The sequence below is a fragment of the Mastigoproctus giganteus genome, chromosome 3 (assembly GCF_048544385.1).
Source record: "Mastigoproctus giganteus isolate SK-2022 chromosome 3, ASM4854438v1, whole genome shotgun sequence".
In the NCBI taxonomy this organism is placed as follows: Eukaryota; Metazoa; Arthropoda; class Arachnida; order Uropygi; family Thelyphonidae; genus Mastigoproctus; species Mastigoproctus giganteus.
This window is the reverse complement of record NC_143577.1, coordinates 162,769,961-162,782,595: the sequence shown is the minus strand read 5'-3', so window position 1 is coordinate 162,782,595 and position 12,635 is coordinate 162,769,961. Positions and strand designations below refer to the sequence as shown.

At 37.6% G+C, this 12,635-nt stretch overlaps 1 protein-coding gene across 3 annotated transcripts in view; it reads left to right on the top strand.

Annotated features, from left to right (window-relative positions):
* The window catches only part of LOC150088377 (serine/threonine-protein phosphatase 2A 56 kDa regulatory subunit delta isoform-like), a 484,719-nt gene that overhangs the window by 426,827 nt on the left and 45,257 nt on the right, over window positions 1-12,635 (top strand). The gene's annotated exons all lie outside the window — the stretch shown is intronic.

Here is a 12,635-nt window from a genome sequence, read left to right as displayed (position 1 = left end):
TTCCTCTACAAATTGTGATCATTTGATTCTTCAGATGTTATACAAAAGTTTTTACTCAAAACGTGCATTTAAAATACCAGAAATCCAATACTTTAGCTAAATTACTCTGTTTTGTATTTTGTACAGAAATAATTAAAAACAAATAAGCTTTCCAAATATTAATGTTAATGATTTCATTAATTTTTGTAATATGACTAGCTGTTGTGGGTGATGTGAGGGTAGTCAAATGAAAAGATTTCAATTGTTTGAAGGGAAATTATATGCTGCCAGAGACGTAATAGGGAGTAGTATTGATACTTAATGTGGAAATGAACACACACACAACCTCATGTAATTATTATGGTTAATTAGTTTAAAATTAAAAGGTTATGCCAAAATTCCTTGAATTAAATCAAGACATAACAAACCTGAGAAACATTAACAGTTCCCTTTTATTTAAATAGCAGTTTCAAAAAGCTTCTGTTTATCTGCATATTTTGGTGAATCTACAAATTAAAAAGTAGAAACCCTCCTTGGATTAATTAAAAAAAATTCCTTTAAAATGTACATTTGCACATCTTTGTTTTGTGGCCACTGTGATTGTCCAAGAATCAGGTATGATCATCCATCATAGCTTAATCTCATCTACTCTTATCCATTGCATGTACTGGTGATCTCCCTATTGTAATCCCCATGAAATCTCCCTATTCTTCACTATACCATATAGATTTGGTGTGAAAAAATCCAGGCATGAGTGCAAGTAATGGAGCTTGGTTGACAGGCAATTTTCTCAGCATCAGTCATTTTATCTTCCAGTTATTTTAAATCAAACTTGTGGAACAATAAATATGAGAATCATGGATAATCACAAAGGTGTGTCACTTTGAGGATCTATTGCTTTAACCAGCTGTTTGATCAGTCCCAGTTTGATATGGAGTGCTACAGGCAAGGCGCTCCTGCCCACCGCTGCCAGGTGGGCAGGAGCAGCAGTGCGTTGCACACTTCTTAATTAGACCGGGGTTTGAGCCTGTGACCACCAAATACGGAGGATGCAGGAAGGTCAGGAAATGACCACTGCATATCCCCGGAGCAATATGGGCTTAGTTGCTAATGCTCCTAAAAACCAAATAACAGCAACAACAGCTACAGGCAAGACTTGGTTTTTTTGAACCAAGTTATTATACCAGATGCAAAGAAAGCTAGGGATCTTAGTGAGACCATCTTAAAAACCCAGGAAGAACCCAACCATCTTGAAGTCCTCACAGACATTCTGTTAATACTTATTATTAGCCATATGGTGCAAGGAAGCCTGAGGCTTATGCTGAACCTGCCAAAAAAAAATAATCCTGAGTTACCCAGAGAGAGAGAGAGAGAGAGAGAGAGAGAGAGAGAGAGAGAGAGAGAGAGAGAGAGAGAGAGAGAGAGAGAGAGAGAGAGAGAGAATCACCAAGAAAGAGAAGAATTATAATATCCAGCTCAGAACCCTGGGTTTACCAAACCCATACTCACCAGATTTGAGCCCCTGGGGTTATCACATATTTCCTTTAATATATTAGCATTAGTATTAGTAATGGAAAATAATGCCCAAAAGCAAGCTTATGTAGCATCGGCAAAAAAAAAAAAAAAAAAAACCAAATTGCCCATCTAATCCCTCTAATAATTTTTCTTTTAAATTTATTCAAAATCCCACTTCCACAGCACCAGATGGAAATTTGTTCCAGAACTACCCACTGGCAGGAAGCTAATTTCTGCACATCTATCCCACACCATCCTTCCTCAATTGAAATTTATGCCTCCTTGTGTGTTTGTCTGAGCAAGACCGTTCAGCTTACTCAATCCATTCTAATCCTTAAACATCTCAATCAGATCTCACAGATGCCTGAGTAATTTATACATGCCGCTAAAATATCTGTTAAAAATTTCATGGTTTCCTTGTCTCTACAATTTGCAAAACTGAAACCTTTCCTGGTAAGAGCATCCTTTTTCTCCCCTCACCAGTCTCATTGCTCTTCTCTTCCATTCCAACAGATCAACATTTTTCCTAAAAAATGCTTTGAGGACTGTACAAAGGGTACTAGGAAAATTTTGCAATATGACGCAACAATGAATCACAGGAAGCTGCTTGTTGCTGCATGTTGAGACATGTTCATACGTGCATAGTAGCTGCCACGCCAAGTCGATGGGCTCAGTTATTCATTAGTAGTGAGAGTGTAAAGTGCTTGCGATGGCATCGGGTCACAAAATGAGATAAGGACAGTTTTGCGGTATAATTTCGTGCGTGGTTTAACCATAGACCAGTGCTTAGAAGAAATGACTCTTGCACTAGATGATGATTGTCCACATCGTACAATGATATTCAGGTGGTATAGAGAATTCCAAAGGGGAAATTTCACTCTGGAGGATTCTGAGAGGCCGGGAAGGCCACGATCGTCAGTTACGGAGGAAAACGTTACTGCTGTGAGGAAAATGCTTGACGAAAACAGGCGAGTGACCTACCAACAGATAGAGGATACTTTGGGCCTAAATGCACCAGCAATTCGTTCGATTCTGCAAGATCATTTGCACGTGAAGAAACTTTGTTCTCTCTGGGTGCCGCATCAACTGACTGAAGAGCAGATGACACGACGTGTGACTTCGTGCCGGGAGATGTTAAAAAAGTTTGATAAGGGACAATCTCGGTATGTGAACAATATCGTGACAGGTGACGAGACTTGGCTGTACTATTACGATCTGCCGACCAAGGCTCAAAACAAAGTTTGGGTCTTTGATGATGACGACACACCCGTAATTGTCAGAAAATCCCGATCTGTAAAGAAGAAAATGATAGCTGTATTTTTCAAATCGAGTGGAATTGTGGAACATGTCGTTTTGGACACGCAGAAGACAGTCACAGCTAAGTGGTATACTGAACAATGCCTGCCTAAAGTCATTGGATCTATGAAGAACCTGCGGCCAAAGTCAAGAATGGACACCTGGTACCTCCATCACGATAATGCTCCAGTTCACCGCACCAAAGCCTGCACCGAATGTTTGACCACGACAGGACTGAAACTTCTCGAGCACCCTCCCTACAGTCCAGACCTTGCTCCCTGTGACTTTGCACTGTTCCCGCATGTGAAAATGAAGCTAAAAGGGAGGCGGTTTTCCAGTGATGAGGACCTTCTATGGGCTTGGGACAACGAGTGTGCTTTACTCCCTAGTGAAACTTGGCAGAACTGGTTTAAAGATTGGTTTCGGAGGATGGAGAGGTGTATTGAATGTAGAGGAAATTACTTTGAAAAAATTAAATAAACAAAGCTGTACTGCAGAACTTTCCTAGTACCCTTTGTATGTTGTATTCAAGATGTATTCTAACCATTGCCTTATACAGTGGGTTAATTACATCCTTATCTCTGCTGGCAAAATTCTTACTAAATCCAACGAGCTGTCCTGACAGCCTGTCTGCACTGCTGAGAAAACTCCATGTCTGAGTGCACAATTACCTGCAGATCTTTTTTTTACTCTCCACTACCCTTAGATTGCACCACACAGTTGATATATGTGGTTTTGGGATTACTCTACACATGTGGTGCTTTTCATTTGCCAATATTAAACTTCAATTGCCACTTTTCAGCTGTTCTTCTTAATTTTTCTAGATCTTATTGCAGTATAACCTGATTGCTGTAATTAATCACTTAGCCAAACTTTGTATTATTTGCAAACTGAGATATTTAAGCCTGATATGCCTTCATCAATACCATTAAAATATTGAAAACAACAGCACCGCCGACCGGGCTAGCCAGGTGGATAAGGTGCCTGCCTGGCAACCCAAAGGTCGCGGGTTTGAATCCCGCCTCGGGCTTGGATCAAAGTACTGCAAAAACCTTGGGAGGTGCACTATGGCCACAGAAGCCGATGCGCCAACAACTACCAAAAAAAAAAAAAAAAAAAAACAGCACCACATGTGTACAGCACCAGTCAAAACACACACACACACACACACACATACATTCATTTTTAATTCCTTCCAGTAATGTGTCAAGTGGCCAAACATTTCTTAAATTAATTGAACTACCCACTAGGTGGAAGTTTATTCTAGTGTTCCAACAGTTGATTACTTTGTGTGAGTGCAAATTTTTGTACATCTATGTTGAAAACATCCTTTTCCAATTTGTGTGTATGTGTGTTTCTGAGAAAGAAAATATCAATCAGAATTTAGTTTACTTAACCCCTTTGTAGCACAGACATTGTGCTTCAGTGTAAAAGTATGCATAAGCAACATGTCTTTTTCTATATATACAAGTTTTGCTGTTGGGATCTGGTAAATTCCACTCTTATTTAAATGAAATTTCAGGAGATTTTCACTGGATTTGGTTAGACTCATGTCCATCACTAAAGTAATCCAATTCTTGCTGATTTGAGAAATATGGTTCTTAACTTGAACAGGCTTCTAAGATGTAATCCCAGTTATTTTCACTGAATTCCTTGTCCACTTCTGAAACTCCTCTGGAAGACAAATTTTAAATTGCCAGGTTTTCATCATGTGGTATAGGAGCAGTAGAGGAAAGTATGTGAGATACACTGCAGATACTTCTATCTGCAGACTTTTTAAACTTTGAATCCACCATATGAAAGTAACAGTTATACACAAACATAGCAGAACAAGTCTCAAGATATGTAGACTTTTATTTGGTAGCCATAGTAAACTGGGGGGGGGGGGACTTATTAGATGAATACTGTGGGTCTAATCTAAATATTGACATTAGAAGCATCCAAAACCAATGACACTTGTGGATTCCACATGCAAAGTGAAATACCATAACTGTGGTCCATAAGTAAGGAAACATATTTGACTGTAAATAACAACACTATTTTAAATATATATTTATACAGTAGGCCCTCAAATTAATAACGAACTTACAATGTACAGGATGTATTACAATGTTATAATGTATAAGCATGAATAAAATATTATAATGTACATTGAGTAATTTATACATGCCACTAAAACATCTGTTAAAAATAAATTTACGATGGGAACCAAACTTTATTTTAATTAAACATGTCAAAAACTATACAGTGTAACTAATGGAGTGTTTCCACCACTTATTTATTTTTTTTTTTTTCTTAAAGCTCACACAAAGTTGTTTTCAATGTGAACACTAGTTTTTTCATTTAAATCATTTTTTAAATTTAGATCGAAAAAAAATACCGTAAAAATCTTAAACTCCATTGAATAAAAAACATACAAAAAACATTTTGAAAAGATACATAATATTCAATATTAATATTAACTTAATTGAAAGAATCACAATTTTCAGAGTGAGAAACAACTGTCATGTGGAGGGAGAGGTGTTAATTCCTTGTTGGTAGAGGATTCTGGTTAAACAGGTCCAGTTGAAGTGGTCTTGTAGACATCATCAAGCTTCAGTTGCCTTACACCTTGGTGCTGCTTCCTTATTACTGTAGATCAAAATTCTCTAAAATGTTCATAATAAGGAAGCATCAGGGTCTGATGATGATTCAATAAAATGTATGGTGTCATCCATATGTTGTCTTATAACAGACAATTTAGGATAAGGTGCAACTGATTCTTCATCTTTGTTATCATCATCATCATCCTCGTATTCTCCATGAAGGACATTTTCTGCAATCTCTACCTCAGAAAAAATTTGATAGCCCGGTTCATCTTCATCATTTTCGAGCCACTGTCCCACATCATTATCAGTTGCATTTTTGCTGCCAGCTCTAAGAAGAGTGTCCCAAAAATTAGACGCCTCAACTCCCTCAAAGTCCATTTCAGGTTCTACGTCGTACAACAACTTCTTCCAAGCATTGCCAAGGTAGTAATCTTCATATCTTTCCACGCAGTTGCTAAGTTTGAAGATAGCAGATCTGATGTTGTATGGATGTAAATTTTGCAATGTCCTAGTGCCTCTTGTATCGTCTTCTGTTTCTTCCAAAACAACCGTCACCTCTTCCTAAAACTTCTTCTTTTACAACCTCTTATATGCAACAATTACACCCTGATCCATCTGCTGTATCAGTGAAGTAGTGTTCCGAGGCAGAAAAACACATTTAATTCTCCCATCCCTGCTAACCAACCTCTCAGCATTAAGGTGAGCAGGTGCATTATCTAGCAGTAAAACAGCCTTTATTTCATTAGAAGGAATTTTCAGCACATCTGTCTGATAGCATTGCACATCATACAGATGTGCTGTCTGATGTGTGATGCTATCAGATATAAATAGTTTCTAAATTTTTCCTTCAGGCAGAAAATGTATGTCTGTTAAATCTGAAGTCCGTTAAATCGAGGGTCTACTGTGTGTGTATATATATAAATTAATGCTAGCATAATAGAAAGGGCATTCATATACTTAAAAAAAAAAAAAGCATCTGTTCAATACTACCATCATTTTGGCATTTACAAAATTGTAGTCTTCTGGGAAGAGAGCAGCACACAGGGTATAATTCCTCAGAAATGTTCTCAAATTTTTTAATAACTGAAGCTCCAGCAGGGACTCCAGCTTATTACTAAATACTTTATCCTTTAAAAGTCCCCCACAAAAAGTAATCACAGGGTGTTAAATCCAGGGCGTACAGGTGGTATCACTGGCAGTCCATTCGGTGGGACATCACCATCCAGTTCATCAGCATGGGAACATTTTGCCTAAGATTTCATGGACAGTTTTTGAAGAGAGAGCTAGTACTCCAACCTGCATAAAAAAAAAGCAATGCTAAAAATTGATTTTGTCTCTTAACAGTCTCAGGTAGCATTCTCCTGTCATGGCACCCCATGGGAAAAAAAAAAAAAAAAAGGGTCTCAGAACACCTGTCAAACTAGGAGTGTTTAAATTCTTACTAAGGATCAATGGGGTTTTTAAAAGAGTAATAAACACTTTTATTGCGATTAACAGTTCTTTCCATTTAATTTAAATGTGCTTCATCAGTCCATATAATATTGTCAATAATATCTGGATTTGTTTCAAACTTTGCAGTAACATGGGATGACAACCCGTGATTTTAGTTACAAACTTTGCTTTCTTTAAGAAAGCAGTTTGTAACTTAAAATACCTAAAGTTTGTTTTAAAACAAACTTAATTTTTGTTTAAGATTTTGGCATTAAAAACATTTTTACTGGTGTTATTCCAAAAATTTCGTAACGAAAAACGGTCATGCGAAAAGCATTACAGAAGTGACGTCAGCTTCCACCAGAAGCGAATTACTGGAACTTGTATTGTTGGAATTATACTTGTATGATGGCAACAATAATTTATCTTCTACTGGACCAAATTTAATGAAATTTTGCGTGGAGCTTCATGTGAGCTCTATATACTAGAGGAAAAACTTTCAAACCTCTAAAAATTGCAGTAGTTTTTCCAGGATAGTGGAAAATATGAACATGTGATCAAAGAAATTTTCTAATGTAATAAATGGGATAATGTGGACATATAGCATATAGTTGGAAAGCTAAGGAATTTAGAAACAGAAATATTAAGATTTAAAGATACAAAAAACTTTCAGAAACTAGGAAATGCGTTAATTTGAAAACGCATCTGGTTTCAAGTCACCTGGTGTGCCCCACATGTTATAGTTATAGAATTCCTGGTTTGAGTATGGATTCAGGCACTAAATCCTTAATAATCTTGATAATACAAACTCTCCTTTTGTGATCCCAACGAGATCATCATTAGAAAATAAACCAACTTGAGATCAGATAATACCAACATTTTTAAAACACACAACAAAAATTTGTCAGAAAAAATGTCGGTAATTTTTATTCATAACAGCATAGAGCGATTGGCAGATCCCTAAAATTGGTTAAAAGGCTTTGTTCTGGAGATCTCTTAATTGAAACTAAAATTATTTCATTGTAATGGATATTCTTCCTATCTAGAGAATATTCAATCACAACAAAACCATGCAAAATGCTAAATTCATCATGCAGTGTAATTTTAAAATTGGATCTACTTGACATTTCAGAGGAGGAAAATCTACTCTGAATTAAAATGTCAGGGAGTGAGCAACAAGAATATTTGTGGTTGTGATGGTAGTCTAAGGAAATCTCATCCTTACTTTCAGCTCACCAACATCTCTGTCTTCGTGGTTGGGTATTTAGAGTACAGTACAGCCTTACATATAAAATTCTTCATGCTGTTTTTAAATGCCAGGAACTTTGGTTCTCTCACATGGTGTGCTGTGTTGGCCTATACTTAATGTGGTGTCAAAGCCGACATGTTTAGTTTTAAAAACCAACTTGCATTAATTGCCAAGGAGAAAACCCTGCATAATTTAGATGAGCTCTTGTTAGTGGCCTCTTTCTTGATTTGGAAAAAGTAATATAAGAAAAATTACACAACGGATTTGGTAAATCAGAAATGAAGATAATCATATACAGCTTAATCCTTTTTTGAGTATGCATATATACTGCCCTGCCATTAATATCTAGACACCTGCATATCTATAAATAACCTTTATTTACAGGAAAACTAATAATGTGATAAAACCTTTAGCCGTTATGACAGCCTCTACTCTCTGTGGAACACTGGACTGGCCAATCCAGCTTCTCAGTGCTCATATCCTCAATTGTACTTTTCATGTACATAATTGCATAGTTATCTGCTAGGACAGCTGGGACTAGACCCTCCCAAAAAGGAGTTGCCATTCAGTAACCATACCCTTTTTCGACTTATGCCACTTACTACCAGAGGCAGTAGCAGTTCTTACTGTTACTGCCTCTTCACAACCCTTCACAAGTGAGAGAGTTTGCTAGAGGTGGACAATTCTTCCTTAAATTATTCAAATTACTGATTTTAACAACACCAGATGGAAGTTTGTTCCAACATTCAATCACACTTTAGTTGAAAGAAAATTTTTGCACATCTATCCTGCAGCCTTCCTTTTTCAAATTATAATCCCCTCATGTGTAAGTTGGCCAATAAAGAGTAAAGGTGACATCAGCATTTAGTTTACTCAAAGGCCTTAAACACTTCAGTCAGGTCTCCTGCAGGTATCTAGTTTCCAAATGCTGTATTTCCATTTGAATTTTTATGATAAGAGCACCCTTTTTATCCCAACAGATCTGCATCATTGTTTAAAATGAGCCTTAAAGATGCAGCTTAATCATCGCCTTATACAATGGGATGATCATTTCATTAATTTTACAGAAATCTACAGAAATTCTTCAATTTCGACTTTCATAAGTCCTCGGGTCCATAGGCACGAACTTCTTTAATTTTCAAAGCTGTTTTCATGCTGCCTAAAATTAGTTGTAAACACAGTATATGATATACTACAGTAATTTGAAGGCAATTTATACATTAATCAGTACATTGAAGCAGCCCTCAAACTGTAGATCAATGTACACAATTCGCCAAGTCCACGGGTATATACTTTTTTTTATGTAAACCACAAACACGAGAGGTATTAGAACCTATAGTACTTAGTACCGTACTTGGGCTGGAGGTTGAGAAGACGAAAGATGATATTTGTTGACATTGGACTTCAACTTCTGTAGAATGTAATTTTCAGGAAATACGTATGAAGGAAGGTTGTTCCAGAAAACGGCAGTTGAATGAATAAATGAGGAAGATGAAAAGTTGGTTCTGTGAGTTAAGTTGGACAGTAAATGGATTTTGGCTGGTGGAGGCACAAGTTCGGACTGTTTTGAAAGAGAGAGCTGGAATTATGGAAGCCAATTCAGAAGAACAGTGCCCATGGAAATATCTGTAGAAGAGGCATGCAGCAGAAACAGTACGTCTGAGATACCGAGTGGAGAGACTGTTAGAGATGAATCATTAATTAACCTAACTGCCCTCTTCTGAACGGAATCAAGAAGCCTGAGAGAGGTTTTGGGGGCACCACTCCAGATGTGGGAACAATATTCCATGTTACAGCAGATTTGCGATTGGTAAAGAGTGAACAGTTGTTTGGAAGAAAACTAATGCCGAGAGCGAAAGAGGAAAAACAAATTTTTTAGATGCAGAGGAATATCTGTAATGTGTTTGTGCCAAGAGAGATTGGAAGTCAGGGTAATACCCAAAAGAGATATATCATTTTGCCTAAAAATCGGAGTGTCACCAAAGATAAGAACAGGAGCAGAAGAATCCTTTTTGCAAGATATAAGACAACACTGAGTTTTAGAAGGATTGAAATCAAATAAGATGTCATTGCCCCACTAGAGAATTACTTGGAGATCGGCATTTAAGGAATTGGTAGCAGATTTTCGAGAAGTTCAAGATGATTGAGCAGGATAAGGTTTCTCAAAATGGAAAGTGGAATGCAATGTGCTATCATCGGCAAAACTATGGATAGGATTTCCAGTCAATGGAAGAAGGTCATTAATATATAAGAGGAAAAGAGTGGGGGAAAGAACTGAACCTTGGGGGACACCGGCATTAGTGGAGAAGTTAGAAGACAGAGAGCCATCTACCATCACCCACAGTGAGCGATCAGAGAGAAAACTAGATAACCAATTACTAAAAACAGTTGACAAACCATAAGATGGAAGCTTGTTTAGAAGACCTTTATGCTAAACATGATCAAAAGCCTTTTAGATGTCAAGAGCAACTGCTTGTTTTTCACCGAACTTTTCCATTGAATTAGTCCATAAATGGGTAACGTAAGCCAGAATATCACCAGTGAATAGACAATGGCGATCGTTGATCAGGCGGAAGGTTTCTAGGTAGTTTAAGAGTTGACGGTTAATTGATTTCTCAATTACATTATAAAGAGTAGAAGTAATATGAGTTTTTGGAATAAGAAAGTGAAAAAAGGCAGCAAAGAACAAGAGTAAGTTCAGGAGCACAGGTTTTGAGAACAAGTGGAGAAATACCATCGGGACCTGGAGCTTTCTTAGCATCAAGATTCACCAAAATCCTTCTGACATCCTTTTGACGGAAGACCACAGGAGGCATTGAATGCAGTGTGTTGGGAATGGTGGGAGGTGTTTTACCAAGATCATTAATACATGAGTTGGATGAAAAATGGGATGCTAGCAGTTCAGATTTATCCTTGGCTGAAGTGACAACAGAACCATCTGGTTTGGACAGAGGTGGGAGCAGAGATGGCCAAAAGTTGCGGCCAATAGCTTTGGCAAGAGACCAGAATGCTCGGCTACCATTAGAAGACAGATTGGTAAAGCCTGTTCAAATCCAATCTGTTTACAGATTGGTAAAGACAGATTGGTAAGCCTGTTCAAACTCTAGTTTGGACTGATTAATAACTGCTTTACAATTGTTGCGAGTTTGGTGTAGGCAGAAAATGAAACTGAAAAATTAGACACAAGCCAATTATGATATGCAACGTTCTTCTCTTGAACAGTCTTAGCACATTTATTGGAAAACCAAGGTTTAGATAAAGGACGATATTTTAAAGTGGAGTGTGGGATAAAGGATTCCATTCCTGCAAGAATAATTTCACTGACACGATCTGAGCAAACGGTGACATCAGGAGTTTTGAAACAGTAATCTGACCAACAAAAAGAAGAAAAGAAATCTGGCAGGTCATCCCATTTTGCATTCTTGTAATGCCAAACAATACGAGGTTGGGAATAGCCATGAGATAAAGGGCTCCATTGGAGAAGAGTCAATCACCAAGTTGTGATCTGAGGTGCCTGAAGGACCTCTGACTTCGACCGTATTCCTAGAAGGGTTGTTTGTGAGAAAAAGATCAAACATGTTGGCTGTATGGTTAGGATTGTCCAGTATTCTTGTAGGTAAATGAACAATCTGTGCAAGGTTATTTGTAATTGCAAAAGCCTCGGCATCTCAACCAGCTGGGTGGGTGTGACTAGAAAATGGAAGCCAGCTGGAGTTGTGAACATTAAAATTAACTCACTGTTAGGAAAGTTGGACTGGAGAAAATCAAGTTGCAAAGCGATGAAGTCAAAGAGCTCCAAGTGATTAGTGGAGTTGGGAAAATGGTAAAGACAACAGATGAATTTGACACAATGAGGTAGAGAGATTTTAATCCAGAGAAGATTGAAAAGATGAGATTCCAAATTACAAATCTCTGACAGGGAATATATGAGAACGGAAATATGCACAAGACCACCTTTGAGGTGAAAGGAATCATATAGCGAGTAATTTGGGCAACTGAGATGAGCAGTAGTTAAATCAACCGATAACTGAGATTCTGTCAGAAAAAAGTACATGCAGACTGCAAGGGGAAATGGACATTGTTGAGATTAGATTTGAGACCATGTATATTTGTGAAATGAATTAGGAAGTTTGGCAGGTTTAGATCTTTTTGCAGATAAACTTACTCTATTAGTATGACAATTCATGGTGTATTCAATAGTAAGAAAAAGTGTGTGGGAAATGCTGTATGAAATAATGTAATTTTTGGATATGGCGTACACATGGTAAGAATATACCCAGATCCTTGACATAACGTGGCTTCGACAATGCCCCCCGCATATACACTACTCGGACTCCCTCCAGTAACTATCTGGCAGAGTAGAGGTAGCAAGATTATACACTAGCTGATCTGGAAGCCTCCTAGAGAGTTACGAATAGGTTCAGTCCAGTGTACTAACTAGCGGCCAGCCTGCGAACCGTTTTAAAGCTGTACCCTCGAAATGTAAGGAAGATTGGATCTCGCCAGTACATTCATCATAACCTTAAAAGTCATCAATCATACTGCATGATGGAAGAGATGGGGAATGGTTGACCGGA